Source organism: Lycium barbarum, chromosome 5 (assembly GCF_019175385.1).
Source record: "Lycium barbarum isolate Lr01 chromosome 5, ASM1917538v2, whole genome shotgun sequence".
Lineage (NCBI taxonomy): Eukaryota > Viridiplantae > Streptophyta > Magnoliopsida > Solanales > Solanaceae > Lycium > Lycium barbarum.
Genome location: NC_083341.1, coordinates 15729040 through 15741626, shown reverse-complemented (window position 1 = coordinate 15741626; position 12587 = coordinate 15729040).

Here is a 12587-nt window from a genome sequence, read left to right as displayed (position 1 = left end):
AATTTCACAAATGGCTAGGGTTTGCTATTTGACACAAAGGATGGTTGGATGACCCAAACGATACTTCCACGTCACTTAGGGACCTCCAAATAGTGGGTTTATACCAAAGAAATAATTTTTAGAGAGGCAAAAATGGGACTTGATTTTCCATGGCTCTAGCCGTGAGCCTCCTTGTTGGAGCTCTTCAACTTTTGTTATTTTTGTCTAAGTGTAAAATGATAGAAAGATGACTTGAAGTCATCTTTTTAAGTCCACAAAATATCTCTACTAGTTTATGGCCCACACATGTGTTGGACCAATTAAAATTGGCCACACAATGTGTGGGACCTTTTTGTGGACCACACGGCTACAAGGCCATTTTTGGGCAAGATTTTTTTAATTCCAATTTTATGAATTGTGGTCCCAATTTTTCCTAAGTGTTCGATGCCATCAATTTCATATTCAACTTATGTCTCAAAATAAAATCGAATGGTCAAAAGTCCCGACTTCAAATCCCGGAATAGTCTTGGCCTCAAATTATCATAGTTAATCCGGGTTGTCCCAATGTATAAAAATACGGGACGTAACAGGAGACATACTCTAGAGTCTAAAGGGTTTAAGCTGAGTAGGACCAAGACAGAGTACTTGGAGTGTAAGTTCAGTGAAGCACCTCAGGAGGCTGACTTGGAAGTAAGGCTTGGTACCCAGGCCATCCAGAAGAAAAGTAGTTTCAAGTACCTTGGGTCTATTGTGCAAGGCAGCGGGGAGATTGACGATGATGTCACACATCGTATTGGGGCAGGGTGGATGAAATGGAGGCTTGCTTCCGGAGTGCTATGTGACAAGAAGGTGCCACCAAAACTTAAGGGCAAGTTCTACAAAGTGGTGGTTAGACCGACTATGCTGTATGGGGCGGAGTGTTAGCCAGTTAAGATCTCTCACGTTCAAAAGATGAAAGTTGCCGAGATGAGAATGTTGAGATGGATGTGTGGCCACACCAGGAGTGACAGGATTAGGAATGAGGATATTCGGGATAAGGTAGGGGTGGCCTCGGTGGAAGACAAGATGCGAGAAGCGAGATTGAGATGGTTTGGGCATATGAAGAGGAGAGACACAGATGCCCCAGTGCGGAGGTGTGAGAGGTTGGCCATGGATGGTTTCAGACGAGGTAGGGGTAGGCCGAAGAAGTATTGGGGAGAGGTAATTAGACACGACATGGCACAACTACAGCTTACCGAGGACATGACCTTAGATAGGAGGGTTTGGAGGACCCAAATTAGGGTAGAAGGCTAGTAGATAGTCTCGTTATCCGTTCTTATTAGTAGTCGCATTATTGCAATATAATTTCTTGTGCTCCGATTTCTGTTATTATCTGTTATTTCCTGTGCTTTGATTATCCTGTGTTATCTGCTCCGATTTCTACTATTATCTGTTATTTCCTATGCTTTGATTATCCTATGTTATCTGTGTCGCTTGCATTATTTCATTTCCATATCGCTTTGAATCTCTTATCCGAATCTCTTAACCTTATCTGACTTCTTTTTATGCTTTTATTGAGCCGAGGGTCTTTCGGAAACAGCCGTCCTACCTTGGTAGGAGTAAGGTCTGCGTACACTCTACCCTCCCCAGACCCCACGATGTGGGATTTCACTGGGTTGTTGTTGTTGTTGTTGAAGTAATATAAAAAAATTTAATGGTACAAATTGTTGTATAATGACATCAATAAATTTAACTTATAAATAAAGATATCATTTAAAATTAAATAATTAAAAGTCTTGATACAGCAAAATACTTTAGATGTTTCTTCAGATTATACCATACAAAAAGGAACTGGAAATTTAATGAAACTATTTGTTTTTCTTACTTTAATCTTTCCTTTTCTATAAAAATATTGTAGTTTGTTTTTCTTAATGAACTGTTATAATTTCTTAAACGTGTATGTAGTTTTAGTGTTTCATGTTTATCTAACTATTTGTCCTTAATTATATAAAACATTGATTATCTCATATTTTGTAAAACATTTCAATATCAAAAAAATGTGAAAATGATTACTCTCGTTTTCAATTATTATTATTATTATTAGTATTATTATTATTATTATTTGGAGAGCTACAATATTTCTTTAATTACTTTTTCAAATTTTTTTAGCTATATATGAAAAATAATTTTAAATTGATAATTAAGCGTGTATTAAGGTATATGACTTTTTTATTACTTGTCCATAATAAATTTTATAGAAAAAAAATTGAAACAAATTTAATCATTTCCACATAAAAGAAAGACAATAAATTTTTGGCTCAATTTTTAATTTGGTTGAATTAATAATATTTTGTGGTGTCACTATCACCCTTCCACATCATCCCTCCTAGAATTTAATTAGCCCACATAATTATTCAAATTTACCAAACTAGGTGAGAGCTTACAAAGTAATTAAACCTTCAATTAGGGGTAAAATGGATAAAAAAAAATCATGTGAGGACTACAAAATTTTGAGATCCTCCCTTATATATATATATATATATATATATATATATATAGTATATCAGTATATCATGTTATGTAGATAACCGCTTTAATTATATTGATGGATCTGAAATTGACACTAATTTTAATTTAGCTACATCAGCCATGTTCGACGAAGTTTAACGTCCAACAATTTTCCAACCAAGACTTAATTGGCAATTTTCAAAGATATTATCTACATCAGACATGTTCCAGGAAATTTATAAATTAACTTTTCTCGAAATTTTAATAGCCGTTTGGCCATAAAAATTATTCACTTTTTTCCGGATTTTTTTTCCACTTTTTTTACTTTTAGGCGTTTGGCCATAAATATTCGAAATACAACTTCAAGTTGTATTTCGGAATACCAAAAACAAGAAAAACTTGTTTTTGAAAACAAGTTCACTTTTTACACTACATTTCACCAAAAACTATAATTTCAAAAATTATGAGCAAACACAACTCCAACTTTAAAAATTCCAAAAAAAGTGAATTTGTTTTGGGTATTTATGGCCAAACGGCACCTTAGTATCCCATCCCTATTGCCTAATTATAGGTTGTTAGTATCCCATCCCAATTGCCTCAAAACATAGTAACTGCTACTATTAGTGAAAGTATCCTCCATCCTCTTATGATCGATACTATTTTTTTTTTATTAGTCTAAGAAGATGGAGTAGTAACTTTGGTTTCTAAATTATTGGTAAATTTTAGTTTTTGTCCCGGTGATATATGACTCATCATCGTTAACCTTCAATTAATTAAAATATGTATTTTTGATCCTTTAACGTAGAAAATATATTCTATTTCGTAACAGAAAAATGTATTAACATAATACATGAGTAATTAAGCAGTGAAAGTTTTAGTAATAATGTAAATTTGTGAATATTCCCAACCAAAAATATACAATTTAATTAATTGATATATATAGTCACAAAAAAATTGAAGATTTAATGTACTTAATTAGATATCTTTTTGTCCTGGTGATATATGACTCATCATCGTTAACCTTCAATTAATTAAAATATGTATTTTTGATCCTTTAACGTAGAAAATATATTGTATTTCATAACAGAAAAATGCATTAACATAATACATGAGTAACTAAGCGGTGAAACAGTTAGTAATAATGTAAATCTGTGAATATTGCCAACCAAAAATATACAATTTAATTAATAGATATATATAGTCACAAAAAAAAAAAAATGAAGATTTAATGTACTTAATTAGATATCATAAAGACTTAAAAATTAAAATATCAATAAATAATTAAAGAAATAAAAATATTACTATAAAACTTTTCTCTTAAAAAGCTTTTATAAATTTCAAAAGTTCCGTTTTTTTAAACTTTTTTTATATCAAATCAAACTACTTCAAACAAATTGAAACTATAACCGTTGAGGTAGGGATCTAGTAGCTCAGTTAGTTGGCTACCTGGACTTTCACCTTGTTGGTGAGGGTTCGAATCCCCACATTGTAATCCCCTCCCCATTTCCCCTTCCTCTAGGCTATGTAATAAAAACAATTTAAAAAAAAAAAAACTATAGCCGTTAAGTAGAGAGTCACTCCGCTCCAGGTTCTGGGTTCGGCGGAATCCACTCACTTCGGCCAAAACCTTGTATTTGTATTAAAAAAATTGTTTAACACGTGCAAATTAATATATTAAAATTCGGAACTCATATATTTCAAATCTTGGTTCCGTCTCTTCGCATTTACATAAGCGCGTTGAAAGATAAAGACGATAATCAAATGCTATTCTTTTAACGCATGACGGGTAAATATCATAGGAAATTAGTTAAAAGGAGCTTTACAAAACGAATAGAGCTGGCATATGACCCTCTATATACATGAGGTGATTCTGAAATAACACAGAAGCGATCTGTTATATTTTGTAGAGGGTCATTTAATCAATTCACCGTAAAATATCAACGTAATGATAGCGAAATTCATACGAATATCCCCTTCAAAAATAAAGTTGACTACGTGAGTCAAGACCTCACTCTTTTAAGAGTAGACGAAAGGAAACTCAGCAGTTTATCAAAAGAAAAGAAGAAGAAAAAAGAATAAGTAAGAAAAATCAGAGAGTTTAGAGAGACGTTGATGGACACAATAATGGAAGATTTACTCTACTGTTTCTAATACAAATCCCATAATATACGGCGCTTCTGATATTTCAAGGTGGATTATAAGCTTAATTTCAAATCCAAATATTCCTAATTCGTCTTCAACGAGTGAAGACGAATACCAGTACCAGTAGAAGACATATGAGAAGGCATAGACCTATTATTATTATGAATGAAAATGTTCAAGTTATTCCTCAACTTGTTAGGCAATCAAATGGCCCAAGAGTTTCATACTTGGATTTGAACTTGACATCGATGGAGAATGATTTAAGGTGCAGACAGAGAAGGATGATCCTGCAGTTAATTTGGTCTGAGGGCGCAATATTATGAAGAGATGGATCTAGAATTTGAGTATATTTAAGGGGTTTGACTTTTAGGTTCTTACCGTGACTTTTGAATCTGTGGGTTCAAATTAATTTCTTTACAATATTTGTTATTTTTCATAATATATATATATATATATATATATATATATATATATATACTCAGTATCGAAATGTTGGGATCAATGACCTATGTATGGTGCATCTAATCATTCAAACGGCCACCTGCAGGAGATCTTAGACGGCCTGTGGCCCCGGTGATACTAATGATTTGATCTCAAAGACTATTAAGGGTCTGTATGGAAAGACATTCATGTAATTGGAATTGAGTGTAATTTCATATTTTGGCATGTTTATCAAATTAAGTAATTATATGGTCATCATGTAATTGGGATGGAGTAATTACACTCTACAATTCGAATAAATACATCAAATCATAATTAAACTATACTTAAAATGTCGAGTTCACACTTAAACTATACATGCGACCTATTACACACCTGAACATCTAAAAAGTGAATTTAATACCACCCTAGAAGCTGATGTGGCACAAAAAATATTATAATTAAAAAATAGGAGAGTGAAATGTAATTTTAATGATAAAAAAAACTAATTTTAAATTTTAATATTGAAATGAAAAATTATAATTTTTTTAAAGAAATTAGATTTTCATAAATACTTTTTTTTCATTCCTTCTCCATTTCAAACCCCAACCCCACCCCCCCCCTCCCAAAACCCACCCCAAACCCTTCATCTTCATCTTCATGAGCACCACTCCAACCCCCTCCCCTTTCTTCACCTCCACGCCACCCCACCTCCTCCTCGTCCTCCACCTCCACGCCACCCCACCCCGACACCCCAAACCCTTCTTCTTCATCATTTCAAAGCCACAAATAAAAATTCGAAATTCAAAAAAATGGTTCTCTTCAATTCCACAATTTTTTATCTATCAACTAATGGATCAAGCCTATAAACTTTATATATCAGTAAGGGCTAAAAGTTCATAACTAATTAGTTTTTAAAGAAAAAGAGTTTTAATTAAGCAAAAAATTGTCGCCACCATCGTTGCCTCCATCATCCCCACCTCTCCATCACAAACAATTTCACCACCCACCATCAAACCCACTATCGACCATTGCCCCTATCTCCTCTGTCTTCCTTATCGCTACCTTGAAAAATGAAGAATGGTTTTGGGGTGGAGCAGTGGGAAGAAGAAGAAGGGTTTGAGGGTGAGAGTGGGGGTGGCGTGAAGGTGGAGTAGAAGAGAAGGGTGGGGTGGCAGTAAGGTGGAGAAGAAAAGGGGGGTTGGGTAGCGTGGAGATGGAAGAAGGAGTGGGAATGGGAGTGGTGCTAATGAAAAAGAAGAAAGAGGGTTTGGGGGGATTTTTCATCATCATCAGAAGAAGAATGCAAGTGGGGGAGGGCGGTGTTTGGTTGGTGGCGGGCTAGCGGCAATAGTGGTGGTTCAGTAGTGGAATGGTTCATTGGAACTTTGTAATAATTAATTAGGTATTAATTAATGTAAATATAATTAACAAAAGAAAAATCAAATGAATAAAGAAAAGGAAAAGTATATAATTTTTTTAGAAGATTTCCACGTGGCGCTGACGTGGAGCTGATGTGGCGGAGAGTGTGTAACACCTCCCCTTGTGCAACTGGTTATGTGCGTATCAGGGTGGTATTAAGTTCACTTTTTAGATGTTCAAGTGTGTAATAGGTCGCCGGTATAGTTTGAGTGTGAACTCGACATTTTGGGTATAGTTTAAGTGTTACACTCCATAATAATCCGTGCTACTTGAATTAAAATAAGAAAGAATGAGTTAAGAAGGTTCAAGGAAAGTTAATCGAGTTAGTAAGAATATCGTTATATATATGGTTGCCTTAAGTATCCCGAGGTGACATGGTAACCTAAAGGATTTGAAATCGCGTTATGAGTATGCATATGAGTTAATGTGAGTGACCTTTTAAAGTATTTGAGATTATTAGTAATGATATAGAAGATGGACAAAAGATATGAATATACTTTTGCGATTGGAGTTTCGTCGAAGCCTTGTGAGTTCTCTAGTTGTGTTTAAGGTTATTGTGATTCTCCGGACCCTTCGAGACGCGTATATGGATTGTTATGGATGTATATAAGTGTGTATATGTATGTATAAGAGGTTACATGAGGTTGGAAGAGGATTAGAAGTTAAACGAAATGAATCGGAACAACTTCAGTAAAATCTCGGACCCGATTTAAGCCTATATTGTAGGAGGCATATCTCCTAGTATATGAGGAGTTTTAAGGTGTTTCAAAAGCCTAAAATGAAGTTCATCAAGTCTAGTTTGCAACGCAACAAACCGCTCGTGAAAATGATATCGGTGTTGACATCCAATTTTGTCCCTCCTTTATTCCTATTTATTTCCTTGGGCTTCTAAATTTATTAATAAACTAAGTACTTTATTTTCACTACTATTTGTTATTTCTACTGCTATTAATATCTTTACTCTCATTTTCGTTATTTTTACTATCAACATTACGAGCATTACTTTATTACGATTTTTAATAGCTCGTCATCATTTCATTTTCGGATTTTGTACTCGTTAAATTAATTATACTTTATTAAATCTTTACTTTCTACATACTAATTATTAATTGTCTTCATTGTACTAGTCGTTAAATTAGAAGCCCGAAATAAATTAATTAAAGGAAGAAAGGGCCATGAAAGTTCAGCCAAATTAATGGCCCAATCAGTCAAGCCCACACTTAAAATTCAACCCAGCACCCATGTTAATGTCGGACCAGCCCACTATTTTTATACCCGACCCGGCCCAACTTCATGTTTCCACTACCTTAACCTAGAGAAAACATATCAGCCGCACTTCATCATCTTCTTCCTCCATTTAGCAAAACACAGACTTGCTTTCATCCATGGCAGATCTTGCTATCCCATTTTCGTGCAATACGCACGCTCTCTCTTCACGCCTCACTCCCTCGCCCTTTCCTCTTTCAAACAAGAAGTTATATTGCCACAACCATGGCAGATTTTAACAGACCCATTTTCGAATATCTCCATATCGACATCCAATAAACGTCTCCTTGTTATACCCCTTTTTAACTGGAGTCGAAGCGGAGTACAAACATGTTGGAGATTCCTATATTGCTTTGTTTTAAGGAGTCGCCACCTAATTAGTTTAACGGTGAATTAGGACACCTAGATATTAACTAAGGTAAAGCTAAAACTAAACCTCTATTAATGGTCTACTTAATCAATGTGATTCTAGGTAAGGGTTCTATATCATCCTAAAGGGAAGGGATTAGGCATCCTTTAGAATCCGTTGAATACGGTTATCCGGCCAAACTTAGATTAATTAATTAATGTTGGATATAGTATTTAAATTTTAAGAAAATATATTGTGCCAAATAAGACTTATAGAAAGATATAACGATTTGTGCAAAAGAAGATTTTAAATGCCATTTATAGAAGGACTTCAAATAATGATGCTATTTTAAAAAAAAAAAGAATGGGACTAGTAATTCATATAAGAGGAGATTTTAGAATGCTATTTGAAACAAAGGGTTCTATAAATGTTGCTAACGCTTTAAATAAGAGGCTATTGAAATAAGACCAATACTTTATAAAAGGAAATCTTAGAATGATATTTGAAATAAAATTTATAATAATTATCAATAATTTTAAAAGGAAGTAGCACAATAAAATGAGTCTACGAAAATAGGATAATCTAACATATAAGTAAAGAAGACGTAAATTTATGCAATGCTTTAATAAATATTTGAACGAACTAAACAATGAGATATTAATTGACTTTGAGTTTTAGGAGTATGAAAAAATACGAAATAGCTAATAGCTTTCTTTTGTCCATTTTTTATTATCTTTATCCATTAGCTTAATCAAGAATATACATGATTGGCTCAAAATCTGTAGAGTTATTTTAAAATACGTTTGCGTGTTGATGACATTCTGAAATTAAGACACTAAAATATGATTCCTCTAACTCAAAAGAATTTTATGCTATCAATTATTCTAGGGGGTAAATATTATGTATATTATAAATATAAAAGGAGAAAATGAAACTTATGGGAGATTGCTTGTGAGTTTTTCTCCTAAATTTACTACCCAATATGTTAAAGTTAACTCACTAAATTCGCTAAGTTCATCTAAATCAAGAAGAATAAAACAAAGTAAAATGTTAGTCACATAATACAAATCGAATGAAAATGAAATATATAAAAGTAAATCAAATGGGCCCAGCCCATTTTGGGATTGTTGGGCCTATGCGCTGTTTGGGCTTCGGCCCAGCAGCTTTTCTTGTATTGCTGTGGATCTGGACTGCTATTGGGGCCTTGGCCCAGATTTTCTTTTCTGTTTGCTGCGGATGAGGAATGATGAGAGGTTTCGTTGGTCTTTTAGCCCAACACCGAATGCAAAAAGAAGATAAGTCCTCGGACTCGTATGCGATGGTCATGCATAAAAACGAAAGGAAAAGGATTAGTATACAATCAACAAATAAGATTAAACATGTGGAAATATAAACTCAAAAAAAAAAAAAAAGGATCAATAGATGATGTATATTTGACGTGTTTCAATGAGGGTATACCAGCCATACGCGCGCGTATACATGATTCAGGCACAACGTGTTACGATATAAGCGAAACAATACTAAGACATGGACAGAAACTCAAACAGCCACATATCGTGTGTATTAATCAGCATAAACCGCTTCAATGTGTCTAGACAAACTGCCAGTTTACATTTTAGTTTCGCTACTTACATAGGCAAACAAACAGAACCCACAGCATTTTATGTCATAAATAGGGAGACAACAGGCAGTTACAGATAGTCTAGTCCAAACGCTCATGATAACATAATGCAATGTATAGTCTAGCGAAGCACGCCATTTAGGTAGATATTTCAAGAAATTAATCTATGACATATATACTCAAGATAGGGCATTTATAGATTTTGATAATGTCAAGTCACAAAAGGGCTATCAATCTCAGCTGAACTGAGCAGAACCACAACTATGCTGTAAAATTAATAGCAAAGCAGTTAAATGGTCATGATAAGTTCGGAATCATCTTTTGGAATCTTTGCACATACTAGATACAGGCAGAACCATGTTCAGGAATGGGAGGAAGATGGTAAATATGTTAGCTTACATGAGGGTCACAATAGGATTATATGAGTGGGTCTGGACTAATCATGTTTACATATGACGAGATCAACAATTTGAATTTCAGGCAAGACGACAATCACAGTATGGGGGAACAGCACACAAATCCAATCTAAATGACTCAGGTTATTTACTGATGCCATATATCCCCATATGAAGGTAATGGATAAATACACAGAGCCATGCTAAAAAAAGGAACTTATGATCGTTTGAAGTTGAAATACATGCCTGTAGTTATAGTGAATTTTAGATTAGCATTAAGACGGGGAAACATTCATTCAGCGAACTGTAATAGAGCATGTTGACCCAATACAGGACTGTTGCAATAATTCTTGTCAAGTTAAGTGAAATCAGGCCTGAATAAAACACACTACACACTTCCCAAACCATTTCAAGTTTATATCTTTTAGCATGTAAAGGCACCAACTTAGCAGATTTGGTTCAGATTTGTCCCTATATGCTTTCTAATCCTCTTTTATTTTGATGCGTAACCACAAAGGATAAGATAACAATTATCAACGCTAAGATAAACATACTGCCAACGATCAAATGATTAAGCTGGGTTGGGAGGTATTTAAACTAATATTGAAGCCACTTAGCGGTAGAGGTGTAAGATACCTACACAAATAATGATATCTCAAGCTAAACTGATTCATCATTAAACCTACATGAGTGCTTAAGCTGAGGTTATTAAGAAACATCATTAACACTGAATACATACATGAAATTTCAGAACTAAACATACTTAGCAACTGATCAGATATACCAATACAAGACTGACACTAGCACTAAATTGACGCTAACTTAAAACAAAATGATCTCACTATATCATCGACCTTTATATAAATATTTAAACATCATGCTGAATTCAAATAAAAAAAAAAATTCTAATACTTAGACTAACGACAAGGTTAAACTAGCAAACCAACAACATAATTACACATAAACACCAGATATTGTTGAAAACTACACCAAAAGGAAAAAGATTTTACTCAAAACAAACATGCATTCCTGATATGTTCATGCCAGTATTGCATACTTATTCAGTTTATGCGTATTAAGGGTACCCAAACCAGAGACAACAACAGATTCACTTTTCTTCATATAGGATAATTTGAACACACATATGAGTACACATTGGCATACACAAGCTAGCATCAGACAGGGCATAGGCACAAAAGATACAAGAAGGGTCATGACCAGTTTCAGCATGTAAAGATATGTCTCATGCCCAAATTTAAGGATTACCCAAAAACAGATGCAGAGCAGTTTAAGCAAGAAACTATCGACAGCTTAAACCACCACTGCTGTCCACCATATTCCAAATAAGTAGAAGAAAAATGGGATGCCCTTTTAAAAACCCTCACGAGCTGCTTAAGAGATGAAAATAGTTTGAACATTCAAGTAAAATAAGGACTATATATACTTCGAGCATGCTAATGATAATATCGAACACAATGACTCATATGAACACTCCTAAATTGCAGTACTAAAATTTTTACAAGGTCAGGTAGGAATTACGATTCGAACTCCTGTATGCATATTTAAACTCCCAGTTTAAGTTAAACGACATCGTATAACTAAACGGGGCAGACCCTTATTACCAGATTAAACCAAACATTATCAATACAGTCATCTAAATATAAGCATACAGACACAGCTGAAACTAACATCAATCTAGGCTGGGATATACATATACCAGCATTATCGATTATTAGAACCGCAATCAATTAACTCGAAACATACGCTCATACTATTAAGCTACTAACTGAAGTTATATTAACTGCAACTACGGAATATGCATGAACACACTAAATTGACTGAAACGACAAAGAAACACATATCGACACACGAATGAAAAGAATCTGCGAGCAAAGTAAAAAGGACAGGATGACTACGGACCTTTTTCGGGTGCAGCGAACAGGGGTTTCGAGTCTTTGATCCACCTCAAACACTATCAAATCCGAGCTTGCGATACTCGGATTCACAGCAACAACAAGGCAAACGAATATAAATTGGGATCTAATATTTTGACCCGATTAAAATGAGACTACGATTTGCTAAAGAAACTGATTTTTTATGGAGATTTTGAGGCGGCTGATGAACTAGTATTGCTTGGGTGATCTTGCCACTAAAAAAAAAACTTGTTTCTTGCTTTTTGGGTTTTTTCTTTTTTCGCCTGTCACCAGGGGGTTTTGGCCGCTCCAAAAAACTTGCCCTTTCGATTCAAATCGCCACCCTTTATAGTGTTTTCCATTCGAGTTTTTTTTAAAGAAAAGGGAAGGGAAGTGTGGTGGGTGAAAAGGAGAGAGAAGCGGGGAACAGGGGAAAGTGGGGAGCGGAGAAGAAGGAAGAAAAGGGGGGAAGTGGGAGCGGCGGCGAGGGAGGCGGGAAAGGAGGAGGGAGAAAGGGAAAGGAGAAGAGAGGGGTGCGGCGGTGGGTATGGAGGAAAATGAAGGGGAAACCCTAAAAGGGTTTCCCTTATTTG